Here is a 14,269-nt window from a genome sequence, read left to right as displayed (position 1 = left end):
AAATCAGAGAAAACATGATTTTTGTCAATTTAGGACTAATTTAACTAAGGATAGTGGTCTCCAATTATATCCATTTTGTTGTGAAGATAGGATTTCATTCTTTTTTATGGCTGAGTAGTTTTCCATCGTGTATGTATACCATGATTTCTTACCCAATCATCTGTTGATGGGCATCTGGGTTGATTCTATATATTATTATTGTAAATGGAGGTGCTGCAAACATGGGATTATAGATAATGCTTTCATATGCTGATTTCATTTCCTTTGGGTGAATTCCCAGTAATTGGCTGGATCATAGTAGATCTATTTTCAGATTACTGATGAATCTCCATACTGTCTTCCACAATGGTTGCGCTAGTTTACATCTGAATCAACAGTATTAGTGTACATTTTTCTCAACATCCTCACAAGCATTTATTATTTTTTAATTTTCATATGATGGACATTCTAACTAGGGTGAGGTAAAACCTCATTGTGATTTTGATTCGCGTTTGTTTTATAATCTTTGTGAAACCAATAGATAAGAATGTTATACTACTGTGGTTTTAATGACCTGTGATTATTTTAAAATTTACTGTATGTGGGTGAAATGGCCAATTTTTTATTTCAAACAAATAAATAAATCTTTTAAAAAAAGAAAGAAAATGATTCCAGCTTTTCCCCATTCATTATGATCTGCCTGTGCATTTGTCATCTATTGCCTTGATTATGTTGAGGTACGTTCCTTCTATACCCAATTTGCTTAAGGTTTTTTATCATGAAAAGACATTGTGTTTTATCAAATGTTTTCTATGTATTATTAAGGTAGTCATGTGGTTTTTACTCATCAGTTTGTTAATAAGATATGTCTCATTTATTGATTTGCTTATGTTGAAACATCTCTGCATCCCAGTGATAAAACCTATTTGGTTCATGGTGGATGATGTGTTGCTGCATTCCATTAGCTAGAATCTTGTTGATGATTTTTGCATCTCTGATTGTCGGGAATATTGGTCTATAGTTTTCTTTGTTGTATCTTTTTCTGGTTTTGGAATTAATGTGGTACTTGCCTCATAGAAGAAGTTTAGGAGGACTCCCTCCCTTTCAACTGTTTTGAATAGTTTAAGAATTGGGATTGGTTCTTTAAAAGTTTGGTAGAATTCAGAAGTGAAACCATCCTGTTCTGAGCTTTTCATGGTTGGGAGGGTCTTTATTACTGAATCAATCTCTGTATTGGTTATTGGTCTATTAAGATTTTCTGGCCAGCGCCGTGGTTTAATAGGCTAATCCTCCGCCTGCGGCGCCAGCACACCGGGTTCTAGTCCCGGTCAGGGCGTCGGATTCTGTCCTGGTTGCCCCTCTTCCAGGCCAGCTCTCTGCTGTGGCCCGGGAGTGCAGTGGAGGATGGCCCCAGTGCTTGGGCCCTGCACCCCATGGGAGACCAGGAGAAGTACCTGGCTCCTGGCTTCGGATCAGAGCAGCGGCCATTTGAGGGTGAACCAACAGCAAAGGAAGACCTTTCTCTCTGTCTCTCTCACTGTCCACTCTGCCTGTCAAAAAAAAAAAAAAAAAAAAAAAGATTTTCTGTGTCTTTCAGCAGAGCTCTGCTGGGCTATCAGCTGGCACTGAGAATGAGGTGGCTCTCTCCATGAATGGCGAGGCTCATGAAGCAGAGTGGATCCCCTGAGCTCTGTGACTGTTCCATCTATTTACATATAATGTTAATGTATATGCTATATTAATGTACACACAATAGTATAGGTGAATAATATAAAAACACTCCATTTTTTGAAACTTGAAAACTATTAAACACTTAAAAATTTGAAGCGTTCACTAAGCATGTTAGGAGAAATCAGAGAGTTATAAAAAATTTAGTCTGGTTTTTAAAAAAGCATTTATATAAATTAAAAAATGTAGAGCAGAGATTGCTTATTTCCAGATTGTTTCAGCTCTCTGGTCTGTCTCCCCCTGAGCCCTCTGTATTTAATAAGGTACTCATAGAGTCCTCCTTTGGAGAAATCATATGATTTCTCACTCAGACTGTTAAATTATTGACATTCAAATGGGACACTATTAATAATGACTTCAGGGAAACAAGTATAAATTCTTTCACTTTTAGTGTAACCTCTGGCTTGCTTTTGCCAATGAGATTTAGCATACCTGATAGAAAATGAAGCTGGCAATGTGTCTGAGCAGTAGAATTTGCCCTCTTGAACTTTGGCCATCACACAAGATGAGCTTCTCTTATGTAGTTCCTATTCCTTCCTCCTGTACCGTAGGATTAATACATCTGGAGGAAACCTGAGCCGAACCCATGGGAGATGCCAAGCCCAAGTCAACCCACAGCTTACAGCAGAGTAAACAACTGTGGTTGGGGTATGACTTATACCCAAAGCTTCACTTGATGGCGGCTTGGTCACCAATGAAATTGTATTGACAATAGTGACATGTTGAAGATGTGAGGCCTTGTATAAAGATTAGTGTTGGTCTCATGATGTGGGTTCGATTTTGTAGGAGTGGATTAATTTATGTGAGAAGAGGCTTTAAAAAACAGCAAATTTGGCCCCACCATGACTTCCAGCTTCTTCATTCACTGGATGAAATCTCTCCCCTCCCTTCCTCATGTCCTCCTGCTGTGTGGTGCTCCTGCCTTGAGGTCCTCACTAAAAGCCAGTGCTGGCACCATGTTGTTGAACATCTAGAACCTTCTGGACTAGATAACCTTCTCTTCATTGTAAAGTAATCAGACTCAGGTACTTTTTGATAGCTATCAAAATGGACTAAGATACCGTCTAGGACCAACAAAAATCTGTTTAAAACCAGGCATACATAGCTAAATGTTGACATAAGCCATTAAGTTTTGGATAACACTATTACACAGTTTTCTCGTAATTTCTAGCCAAGTATTTCTCGACGGCAGATACTGTTAGTTGTACTATGTGGTAACTACTGACCTCATCTTTCTTCAGATATTGAAGAGAACTATATTCCTAATTGCAAGGAAATTCTGGCTTAGGAGAGAAGTAAAAGCACATTCTACAACTGACAAAAATGCAGAGTAATGTTTGTCTAAGAGCTCAGTAATACAGCATTGAAAGTTGAAAATAGCTTTGACAATGACGCAGAAAAGGCTCTTGGTCCTAGCTGAGCAATGGATTATGTCATCTTCTGAGGCTTCTGTTCTTCCAGCTGTAAAATGAGTGAGCGTCTTAAACTAGATTAACACTTTGGTGATTCCAGCTCAAAAAAAGAGAAAAATGTAAGCTCTTGTGCTTACTCAAAAGACTGACTCATACAGAGTTAACCTCATCAAAGAAGGAGGGCGTAATATTAGAGTGGTATATGTGATGCGTGGTGTTACACTTCTGAGAGTGGGTCAGATTGAGATAGATTGGTATATTAAAAGATAATACATTGTGTGAGTAAAGAGTCAAGTGCAAATCAAGCAAGATCTGTACCAACAGAGAAAGAAGCTATGACAAGAAAAGTACTGTTTCATGCCTATAGCTTCTTAATACATGTTCCTTCCAAAAGAAATGAACTTTCTTTCTAAGTCTATTCTTATTTTATAGCATGTAAAACTTAGTCTTCCACAGCCACTTATAAATTCTGTGATTGTAAAGTGTTAAACCTCATGTACCACATTTTTAAAATTACTCTTTTCCTTGTGTTGTCCCTAAAAAGGACTTAAAATTATGTTTTGTTTCCATGGCACATCCACACAGCACAATCAGGAGCTGTGTGTCATACGCACTACTGAGTAGCCTATCCATTTGTAAAACTTAATATGGATTACACTCAGTCAACATTGGTCCACAAATCACCTGTGATGGTGAGGAAAGCCATAATGAAATCATGATCCTGAAATGCAATCAAAGAACTAGAACTCTTTGCTGTCTGTATGATGACACAATCTTTGAGTCCTAGAATAGCATTTTCTTAAAAATAGCTTGAATTCGGTCATGTTGAAGAATGAGCTTGTGTTTCATGTTATTACTTGCATTTGGAGTTCAGTTTAGGATAAAGCCGCTTTCAAAAGGTTACAAAAAGGCCCAGGGATTTTCCTGAAAGTTCAGTTCTGTACGCTACTGCCTGTCCTTGGGAGCATGGAGCCTTTCCAAATGCCTAGCCTTCCCACTGTCAGCAGGAATCATGAGGCCTGGAGAAGTCACTTGACAGGTGTTTGTTTACACTCTGGTCAATGCAGGTATGAAAAATAACCAAGTGGGGGGTCAGCATTGTGGTGCAACAGGTTATACTGCCACCAGCATTACCAGAATCCAATATGGGTACCAGTTTGAGTCCTGGCTGCTCTATTTCCCGTCCAGATCCCTGCTAATGTGCCTGGTAAAGCAGCAGCAGATGGCCCAAGTACTTGATCCCCTGCCACCCACCCATGTAGGAGACCTGAGTGGACTTTCTCATTCCTAGCTTCATCTGGTCCAACTGCAGCTGTTATGGCCATTTGGGGAGTGAACCAAAAGATTGAAGATCTCTCTTTCTCTCCCTCTCTGTTTCTCCTCCTCTCTGTGTAATAAATAAATAAATGAATTTATCTCAAATAAATTCAAATAAATAAATGAATAAATATTTACCTTTCAAATAAATAAATGAATAAATATTTTAATGAAAAGAAAGAACCAAGGATATATAATTGTCACAATTAAACAAATGTTATAATTGGAGCACAAATGAATAATGCCTTGTAGCTCATGAATTTATCATTTAATTTTCAAATTCTTAGTTTTTTTAATTATTGTGCATTTTTATTTTGTTCTGTACTCAACCCTAATCTAAACCAAGTGGGTAAAACTTTATTGTAAAGCTACTAAAAAAAGTGTGCTATTTTTAGACTTTACCTGATTGTGAATCTTCAAAGGGAGCTCAGAGCAACACTTGGAAAGCACACATTGTGGGTGGGTTTCTGTAAACACACTCTCTACTCTTCTTTGAAATTATGCTTGTAAGAGTTATTACACGGGAAATCCCCAGGGATGACTAATGCTTAAATTGAATAAATATCCCACACAGCGAAGGAATCCTAGAAGTAAGCACAGAGGAAAACAGCCCAGTGACCTCCTCTCTGCTTCTGAGAAGGGCAACCAAAGACATTCATCAATCATTACCCACTACACAGTGGGGAATGGTTCTTTTTGCTTAATATAATGAGAAAATAAGAATCAGTACCAAGTTCTCTTTTGATGAATAATGCTTCATATTGCAAGCTGGGCCAAAATAGAGGGTAAGAGAAAGAGATCTGCTTATTTACTGTATACAACCTTCAAAAACAGCTAAAAGATCAGGTACTGATAATTAATAGGAATTTCTGCATAAGTTAGTTTCTCCTTTGGTTATACTTATATGCATGGATTTCAAAATATTTTTGTACAGAAATAAGCATATCATTTAGTTTTAGACAAACTTTCTGAATCACCATATATATCTTTATTTGCTGTATCTTTGATAAAGAAATAATTAAGTACTATAATTATTATTATCTCTTTAGTTCTGAAGGCCTGAGTAGGGGCAGATCATGAAGGTCACAAAACATGAAACTAGGAATGGAAAAAAAATACTAAGAACTATGTGATCACTAGAAGTCTGGATAGAGAAGTATTTGAAAAACTAGATAAACCCATAAACCCATAATTCCCAGATATCAGAAACAAAGTTTACATTACATTCAGAAACTAAATTTGAGATCCTCCACCTTGCAGAAGGGTCAGCTGATAAGAGGTAAAAACTGTTTAAATCAGTGCTTCTCAAACTTGAATGTGTATCATATTACCTGGGAATCTCATTAACATGTAGATTTTGATTTAATAGTCCTGGAATGGAACCCAAGTTGATGCCTATGTTGGCAGTCCATATACCACACTCTACTCACTGTCTCCAGAATTTTGCCTACCCACAAGTTAGGCGTATTAAAAGCTTAGTAAACAGTACAGAGGTTTAAGTGATAAGAATCCCTGTCTCAAGAGGCTAAAAAAGCCTTGTGCCTTGGCCGGGATGTTGTGCATATCAACTTGGAGCCAACGTATGTATCAATCCCAGGAAATGCAGAGCCCAGGGCCCAAAAATGGAAGTAGTGAGCTGCGCCTGGGTAAGTAAATAGAACACATTTTGTAGGAGCAGATCCCAATAATACCCAATACAAATGTGGAGGCAAATTTTTTTCATTGACTTCCACAATCTGATATTAAAATTGCCCCCTGCAATGCAGTGGTCTTTAATACATGTTGTAGAAAAGATTTGGAGTAAACCTCAGTGACTTATTTAACTCAGGTTTATTAGGGACATCTTCATGTGTAACTCATTAGACAGGCAGCTGGACATGAGAATCCAAAGATCTTGAGGTTAGATTGTTTTAATTATGAGCTAATATTCATCATGTGTTGTCGCTCCTCCTCTTCATGGAGGAACGACACTAAACCCTGCCTAGGCTTCATATCCGAGTCACGGCACCATTATGTGCTCCCCCTCTTCGTGGAGGAACGACACAAAACCCTGCCTAGGTTTCCTATCCGAGTCACGGCACCATTATGTCGCTCCCCCTCTTCGCGGAGGAACGACACTAAACCCTGCGCTGTTCTTTTGTCTGCTCGGCCCTCCCCGGGTTTGCTGCTGGTTCTTCCCGGGTTGGCTACCGACCCTTCCACCTCCGTGGAAGGGCGGTTCCCCCTGCCACTTTCCCCACTTCCGCCGGGGAGCGGCACACCGCCGGCCGGCTCTCTCGGGGGCTGCACAGGTGTTCCTTCAGATAGGTGTTCCTTCAGATAGATGTTCCCCTTAGATGTTCCCCTTAGATGTTCCTGGTGCATGCCGTCTCTCTCCTCCTTTATAGTCCTCCTCCGCCAATCCCAACTCGGCTGCCCACACGCCGAGTACGCTGCTCTCCTCCAATCAGGAGTAGGTCCTGCAGCTTGTCAAGTTGGTGAGAGGCAGCTGGGTAGAAGCTGTTGCCTCCTCTCCCAGCGCCATATTGTGGGAGAGCAGATGCATAGAATAAGTCTTAATTCCAGTAACTTAGTCTAGTCCGAGTTGCTCCCCACAATGTGTGTTATCACAAATCAAGTTATTGAACTTCTCTGGGCCTCAGATTCCTCACCTGTGAAAGGAGCATAGTAAGGATATCAATCTCATAGAATTATTGTGATGACCAAATGAAAACACACAAAAGTCAGAAAAGTATCTAGTGCAGAGGAAATAAACAATGTGTGCTATTATTTGTTTTTATTTACATTAAGTATATATTTATTTGAATGATGGTTTGCTAACATATAGTCTACGACAACATATTTACATAGTAAAAGTCCATTGATTTATATGACTTAGTATCAATTGCTTTCTAAAAATGATAAATTTAATTAATTTTCTCTTCTTTTTCTCTCTCCCATTCCCCACCCTTCTCAGACTATATTAATCATTATTTTAGACTCAAATCAATTACATATATACATTTTAACTTAAAACATGCAGTATTTGTCTTTCTGTTTCTGACTCATTCCATATGATATACTGATCAGCAGGCAGTCCTATCCCTTTTTTTACAAATGTCAGAATTTTGTTCTTTTTATGCCCAAGTAATATTCCAGTGTGTGTGTGTGTGTGTGTGTGTGTGTAACACTTTATCATTCACCCTCTGATGAACATTTAGGTTGATTTTATAATTTATTTCTTGACTACTGTGAATAGTGTTATAAAAAATATGTCAGAACAGATATCTTTTTGAAATTCTGATTTCATTTCCTTTGGATATATTCCCAGAAGTGAGATAGCTGGGTCATATGAAAAATCCATTTCCTTCCTTCCTTCCTTTCTTCTTTCCTCCTGTTGCTTTCTTTTCTTTCTTCCTTCCTTTCTTTTGAGGAACCTCTGTATTCTTTTCCATAAAGTCTACTCAGTTGCGTTCCTACACAGTGCATTAAGGCTTCTTTTTCTCCACAACCTCACCATTGTCGTGTTTTGTCTTTTCGATAAAAGCCGTTCCACTTGGCATGAGATGATATCTGTTATGGTTTTTATTTGCATTTCTCTGATGGTTAGTTATTCTAAGCTTTTTTTTTTTTCATGTGTTTGTGGGCCATTGTATTTCTTCTTTTGAAGAATGTGTTTAGATCCTTTGCCCACTTCTTAACTGGATGGTTTCTTTTGCTGTTGCTGAATTTCTTGAGATTCTTATGTGTTCTGCATGTTATTCCTCTACTGTATACATAGTTTGCAAATATTTTCTCTCATTCTGTTAGTTGTCTCTTCATCCTATTAATTGTTTTCTTTGCTATGCAGAAGTTTCTTAGTTTGATATAATTCCAAATTTTGTATTTTTGTTCTTAATACCTGTACTTTGAAGATTTGTACCAACATCCTAAAGTGTTTCTGCTGTATTTCCCTCCAGTAGTTTTGTATCTTACTTTTAGATTTTTGATCCATTTTGAGTTGATTTTTGCAGCGGGTGAGAGGTTTAGAGGTTTTGTTTCAAACTTTTACCTGTAGAAATAGTTTTCATAGCACCATTTATTAAATAATTATCCTTTCTCCAGAAAGTACTTTTAGCACTTTTGTCAAAGATAAATTAGAGGTAGAAGCATGGAGTTATTTATATTATTTCCACTCAATTCCAATGGTCAGTGTGTCATTTTCATGCCCATTCTCCTGGGATACCACCTTCCTTCTGAACTCTACAGCTCTCAGCTCATGACTTGTATAGCTATTTAACCATCGCTTGTTTCAGACTGTCCTTGGGCCAATTGCTTTATTAATCTGCCTAAAATACTAATTCTAATTAAGTTTCTACTCTTCTCAATGATCTTGTCTTCCATATCAAATTCGAACTCTTCTGCCTGACATAACCTATCTATTTGACCTATCTGTATCCTGTCCATCACTCAGGTCAACAAATTGTGTATCATTCAATTTACCTTCTATGCTTTTCTTAGCAGTCATTTTCCTTTGCTCTGTTTGTCACCATTTTCATTTGTTCTAATGACCAGAAAGCCTTCCCAACGATATGCATGATGTGAATTCCATGAATTTGACTGGCAGTAGATTGGGATACACACATTAAGAGAAGAAAAACAGAAAGGACTCAAAAATACATTTACCCATATCGTTTCCTCAAAATCATGATTTCAGCTGAAGATTTAGACAAAAGTGACACGTATCAAAGTGTTTTAAGTTTACAACAAAGTGTTGTTGTTGGAAATGAGTTCTGTGAGTGACATACTACCCATTGTTTGACCACAGGTCAGCATATCCAAGCTGAACATGATCCCTACAACCTGCTGGAGATCACATTACCACACTGCATATGGGTACATAAAACTGTCGGACTGTTATTTCAGAAGACGTGCAAGGAAGAACATGATGACATGGGTCACTTGCTGCCAGGAATATAGCTTTAGGGCATGATATAGTTGTTTAATGGTCCACTGATAGTTCCTCAAGACAACTGAGGTGTTTAAAGTTTTAGCCACCCTGGGTGTATAAAAAGCAGTAATCAAGTCAAATGTCTTCTTTCAAAGTACTTTTTAAATATCAAAAATGAGTTTAATAATTATATTTTATTATATTACAGAAAAATAATAAAGATAAAAATAGCAAAATATTTCTCTTATCTATCACTTTTTTTAAAGATTCGTTTATTCATTTGAAAGAGTTACACAAAGACAGAAGGAGAAGCAGAGAGAGAGAGAGAGAGAGAGCTAGAGAGAGGTCCTCCAACCGCTGGTTCACTCCCCAATTGCCCTGATTGGCTGGAGCTGTGCCAATCTGAAGCCAGGAGCCAGCAGCTTCCTCTGGGTCTCTCATTTGGGTGCAGGGGGCCAAGGACTTGGACCATATTCTACTGCTTTCCCAGGTCATAGCAGAGAGCTGGATAGGAAGTGGAGCAGCCAGGACACAAACTGACGCCCATGTGGGATGCAGGCACTGCAGATGGCAGCTTAACCCACTACACCAGAGCGCCAGCCACTTCTCTATTACCCTTACATGAATTATAAAAATATGATTTATATTTTCCTCTTTTTTAGATCAGTGGCATTATTTCCAACATTTGCTTTCTATTTAATTTCCATGATACGGAAGAACAAGACTACCTGAAAGTGAATCACTCCTATTCATATATTTTACAAAAACATATTGCTCAGAAAATGATAGATGATGATGATGATGGTAGGTAGCTAAATAGGCAGATGATAGATAGAGGTGGATAGATATAAAACAAGTTAGACATCCATCAGCAACACTCAACATTTAAGAGCTGCTGACAACATGACTATCTCACACCAACAGAGACATTTTCTACACATGATCTTGGGTTCTCTATGTCTTCAATCTCAGACCAAATTCAAACAGGAAAAAAGGATAAGGATTTGAAGTGGGAAAGCACAGTGAGAAAAAATAACGAAGCAAAAGAAAGTAGCACTTGTCGATGACTCCTACACACCAGGTGCAAGGCACTGCATTGTTTTTCACACATTATGATAGAAGCTATACCTCTTATGTTTCAAGTAGTGAGCGCTTCTGAGCTCACACATTAATTTCTATTTGGAGCATTCATGCTCCAAATTCAGCCACTTCTGATCATTTAATCACTTTATTCACCATCAGCAGTGCACAGTTTATGATACATTAACCCATGCTTGTTTTTAAGCCAATATGGTAAGGATTTAATAGAAATTTTCTGTTAATTCACACTTTTTTTGCCCATTTTTCGCAGCCCATGCTTATACATTATGTTGAATACAAATGTAATATGACATGCAAAGCAGTTTAAATAAAGTTTTCTGATTATAACATCAGAAGTAATGCTTCTGGTTCAAAATGGCGTTGGAGCAGCAGCCTATGATATCTCCTTTCCCACTTCTTAATAAAACACCTCTAAAGAAACAGAAAAAAGTTCTGAATCTCATTGGAAATAAGAAATCAAAATCAAATTATTATAAGAACCTTAAAGATTTCCGCCAATTCTAGATGAAACTGAATCAAAATTTCAAATAATATCAGCACATTCCACCATGAGAAGAAGAAAAATTAATTTGAAAAGAGGAAAGTTTCACACCACACTATGTTCCTTTCTGATCAATAAACACAAGGTCCAGATACCACCTAGGAAGCATGGCAGCTGGAGAAGAGCAGGGAGTTTGGGGGGCACTGGCACCCCGCAGCCTCTTAAGAATAGATCTACAATCAAGTCTCTGGTAAGAGGGGAAGCAGTAAAAGGCCCAGTCATGGTACATATTGACAAGGAGAGTTTTCTACCTACTATGTTGAAGCTGCCAGAAAATGAATAGTTCTTCTCAATCCAACAAATTCAAACAAAAATACACCTGCTGACTCAGGGGAGCGGGTTAGGGATGGTTCATGGGAAAGTGTCACAGAGTTGGAGGTCTGAAGAGGGCATTTGATAACACCCTTGTGAATAATGCGGAGAGGTGGGAAAATTCACTCATTGCATCTTTTGGCAAAAGCTTAAAAATAAATTGATGCAGAAATATCAACATTGGGCATGTGGCGGGAGGTGACAAAAAGTAAGCATCATGTTGGAAACTCAGATAAATAATCTGTGAAAATAGCTTATAGCAAAACAAAAAAATAACAGAACTGTGAATTTATATTTTAGGATTATAGGGTATATTCAAACTTACTTCCAAAAGTTCATGGAAAATGGAATTAAAAGATAATTTTATTTTGATGCAATTTCTAAAACTCATGCATTGTTTTTTCACAATGTGCATGTTCCATGAGTTTTTTTTTTTTTCTTTTTTTTTTTTTTTTTTTTACAGGCAGAGTGGATAGTGAGAGAGAGAGACAGAGAGAAAGGTCTTCCTTTTTGCCGTTGCCGTTGGTTCACCCTTCAATGGCTACCGCGGCCAGCGCGCTGCAGCCAGAGCACCACGCTGACCCGATGGCAGGAGTCAGGTACTTATCCTGGTCTCCCACGGGGTGCAGGGCCCAAGCACTTGGGCCATCCTCCACTGCACTCCCTGGCCACAGCAGAGAGCTGGCCTGGAAGAGGGGCAACCGGGACAGAATCCAGCACCCTGACCGGGACTAGAACCCGGTGTGCCAGCGCCGCAAGGTGGAGGATTAGCCTAGTGAGCCGCGGCGCAGGCCATTCCATGAGCTTTTAAAGGCTATTAATATGCATATTGCAAATATTTTTGCACCAACATAAACTTATCTTTTAATTCCATTTTTTTTCCACAAACATTTTGAAGTACCTTCCTATTTATGAAGCAGAACAAGAAAACAACAAGAGAGAATAAGATGAAAATGAATCATGATGAGATTGTATAAGACCCAGACAAGGTAAGGGAGGATTTTTAGAAAACATAAAATATAAAAGCAGAATGGAAATGTTCAGAGATAAGGACAAGCCGAGTTTGGTGACGTGAAAAATCAAGCCAATAAGGTACAAGATGATCTTGAAAACCTCCCTGAAGTGCAAAGGATAAAATAAGAAATTGAAAATGAAGAGGAAAATGGTAATAGATATGGACAACAAATAATGCAACTCCAATTGAATAACACAGATGGGGAAAACAGATAATAAACACATCCAGAACTGAAGAAATTTTTCCTGTTTAAAAAAATAAAAACACTAGTATTTCCAGTTAGTTAAGACTTGGAAGAAGTGTAACCTATACATAAGTGTACCCTGGTAAAATATTTGAATAATAAGAATAAATTAAAAACCCACAAATATTCAGCCATACATAAAAAAATGAAAATCAGATCTGCCACAAATTATTGTTCTGTCAAAAAAAAAACAGAGGAACGATTCTATAGTCACTCCAGGATACAAGATCATTATCAAAGAATTTTATATCCTGTAACATAATCTACATGTGTGAAGGAAATGTAAAGCCATGCTCATTACACACGGGCTAAGAAAATATATCAGTCCCTTTCTTTAAAGTTATTTGAAGTGCATTCCAACTAAGCACAGGTAAATCCAAAATAATAACTAAAGAATTGAGGAAATGGCATGAATACCGCAAAGTTTGTTCTTAATGAGTTTGAACCTCAATCCTGAGTATAGATAGATTATGTTGTTTCAGGAGAATTCCAGAAGATGAGCATGAAGTTTCCAGATTTTAACATGATAGCATTATTTTTCTGTTGTCATCCCATCTAAGGAAATGTGTTTGGTTACTGCATCTTTAACATTCATGCTCTTATATATCCAAAAGAAATGAAAGTGGGATCTTGGAAAAGATGTAATCAGAATCCATGTTCATTGCAGAATTATTCACATTAGCCAAAAGGTAGACCAATGCTAACATCTACCCACAGATGAAAGAATAAACAAAATATGGAAAGACAAATACCACATGTGTTCTCTTATATGTGGAATCTAAAAAAAGTCTAGCTGAACATTGAATAGTGACTACTAGAACCTGGAAAGGGTATGGGGGTGGGGGGTTATGGGGTTTAGAGGGAGGTTGAGTAGTGGGTAGCAAAATTCCTTAGGAATTAAGATACCAGTTGGGATACTGTCATTCCATATCACTCCCAATTCCAGCTTCCTACTAATGCAGAACCTGGAAGGCAGCAGATCATGATCCAAGTGTTTGGAACTCTACCTCAATGTGAGAGGCTCAGACTGAGTTCTTTGCTTTGACCTGGCCTAGCCTTAGCTGTTGCAAGCATTTGGGGAATGAAACAGTGGATTCAAGTGCACTGTCACTCTCCCTGTCTCTCTCTCCCTATAAAATAAAAATGAAAAAATAAATAAGGAAAATGAGTTCTGAAAGAATGAATAAATGAATGAATGCCACATAATATAGGGAAAATGTAAGAAAAGATGCACAATACCTGCATATTAAATATTATAAAACATCTCAGATGTACTTTAATGTAAATAAGTGGAGAGCTTTACCCCACTTGTGGCTGAAAGACTCAATACTATTAAAAAGGTAAATTCTCCTCAAATTTAGCTTGAAATTCAGCAGAATCCATATAAAATTTCAGCTGATTTCTTTGTAAAATGATTAAATTGATTCTAAAATTCATATGGGAATATGCAGGACTTAGAAAGCCCCCCCACCAAAAAAAAGGAAGAACAACATCACAGGGCTTATTATAAAACTATAGCAAAAAAAAAAAACCCTAAGAATTAGTAATGGTATAAAGACAAATAGATCAATGGTACAGAATAGAAAGCCTTTAAGTAGACCAACATGTATATGAGCACTGATTTTCAACAAAACTGCAAAAGCAAATCAGTAGGAAAACAAGTTTTATAATAATGATGAAATAAAGGTATATCTATATAAAATAAATAAAT

This window comes from Oryctolagus cuniculus, chromosome 2 (genome assembly GCF_964237555.1).
Source record: "Oryctolagus cuniculus chromosome 2, mOryCun1.1, whole genome shotgun sequence".
Lineage (NCBI taxonomy): Eukaryota > Metazoa > Chordata > Mammalia > Lagomorpha > Leporidae > Oryctolagus > Oryctolagus cuniculus.
This window is presented reverse-complemented; position numbering follows the sequence as displayed.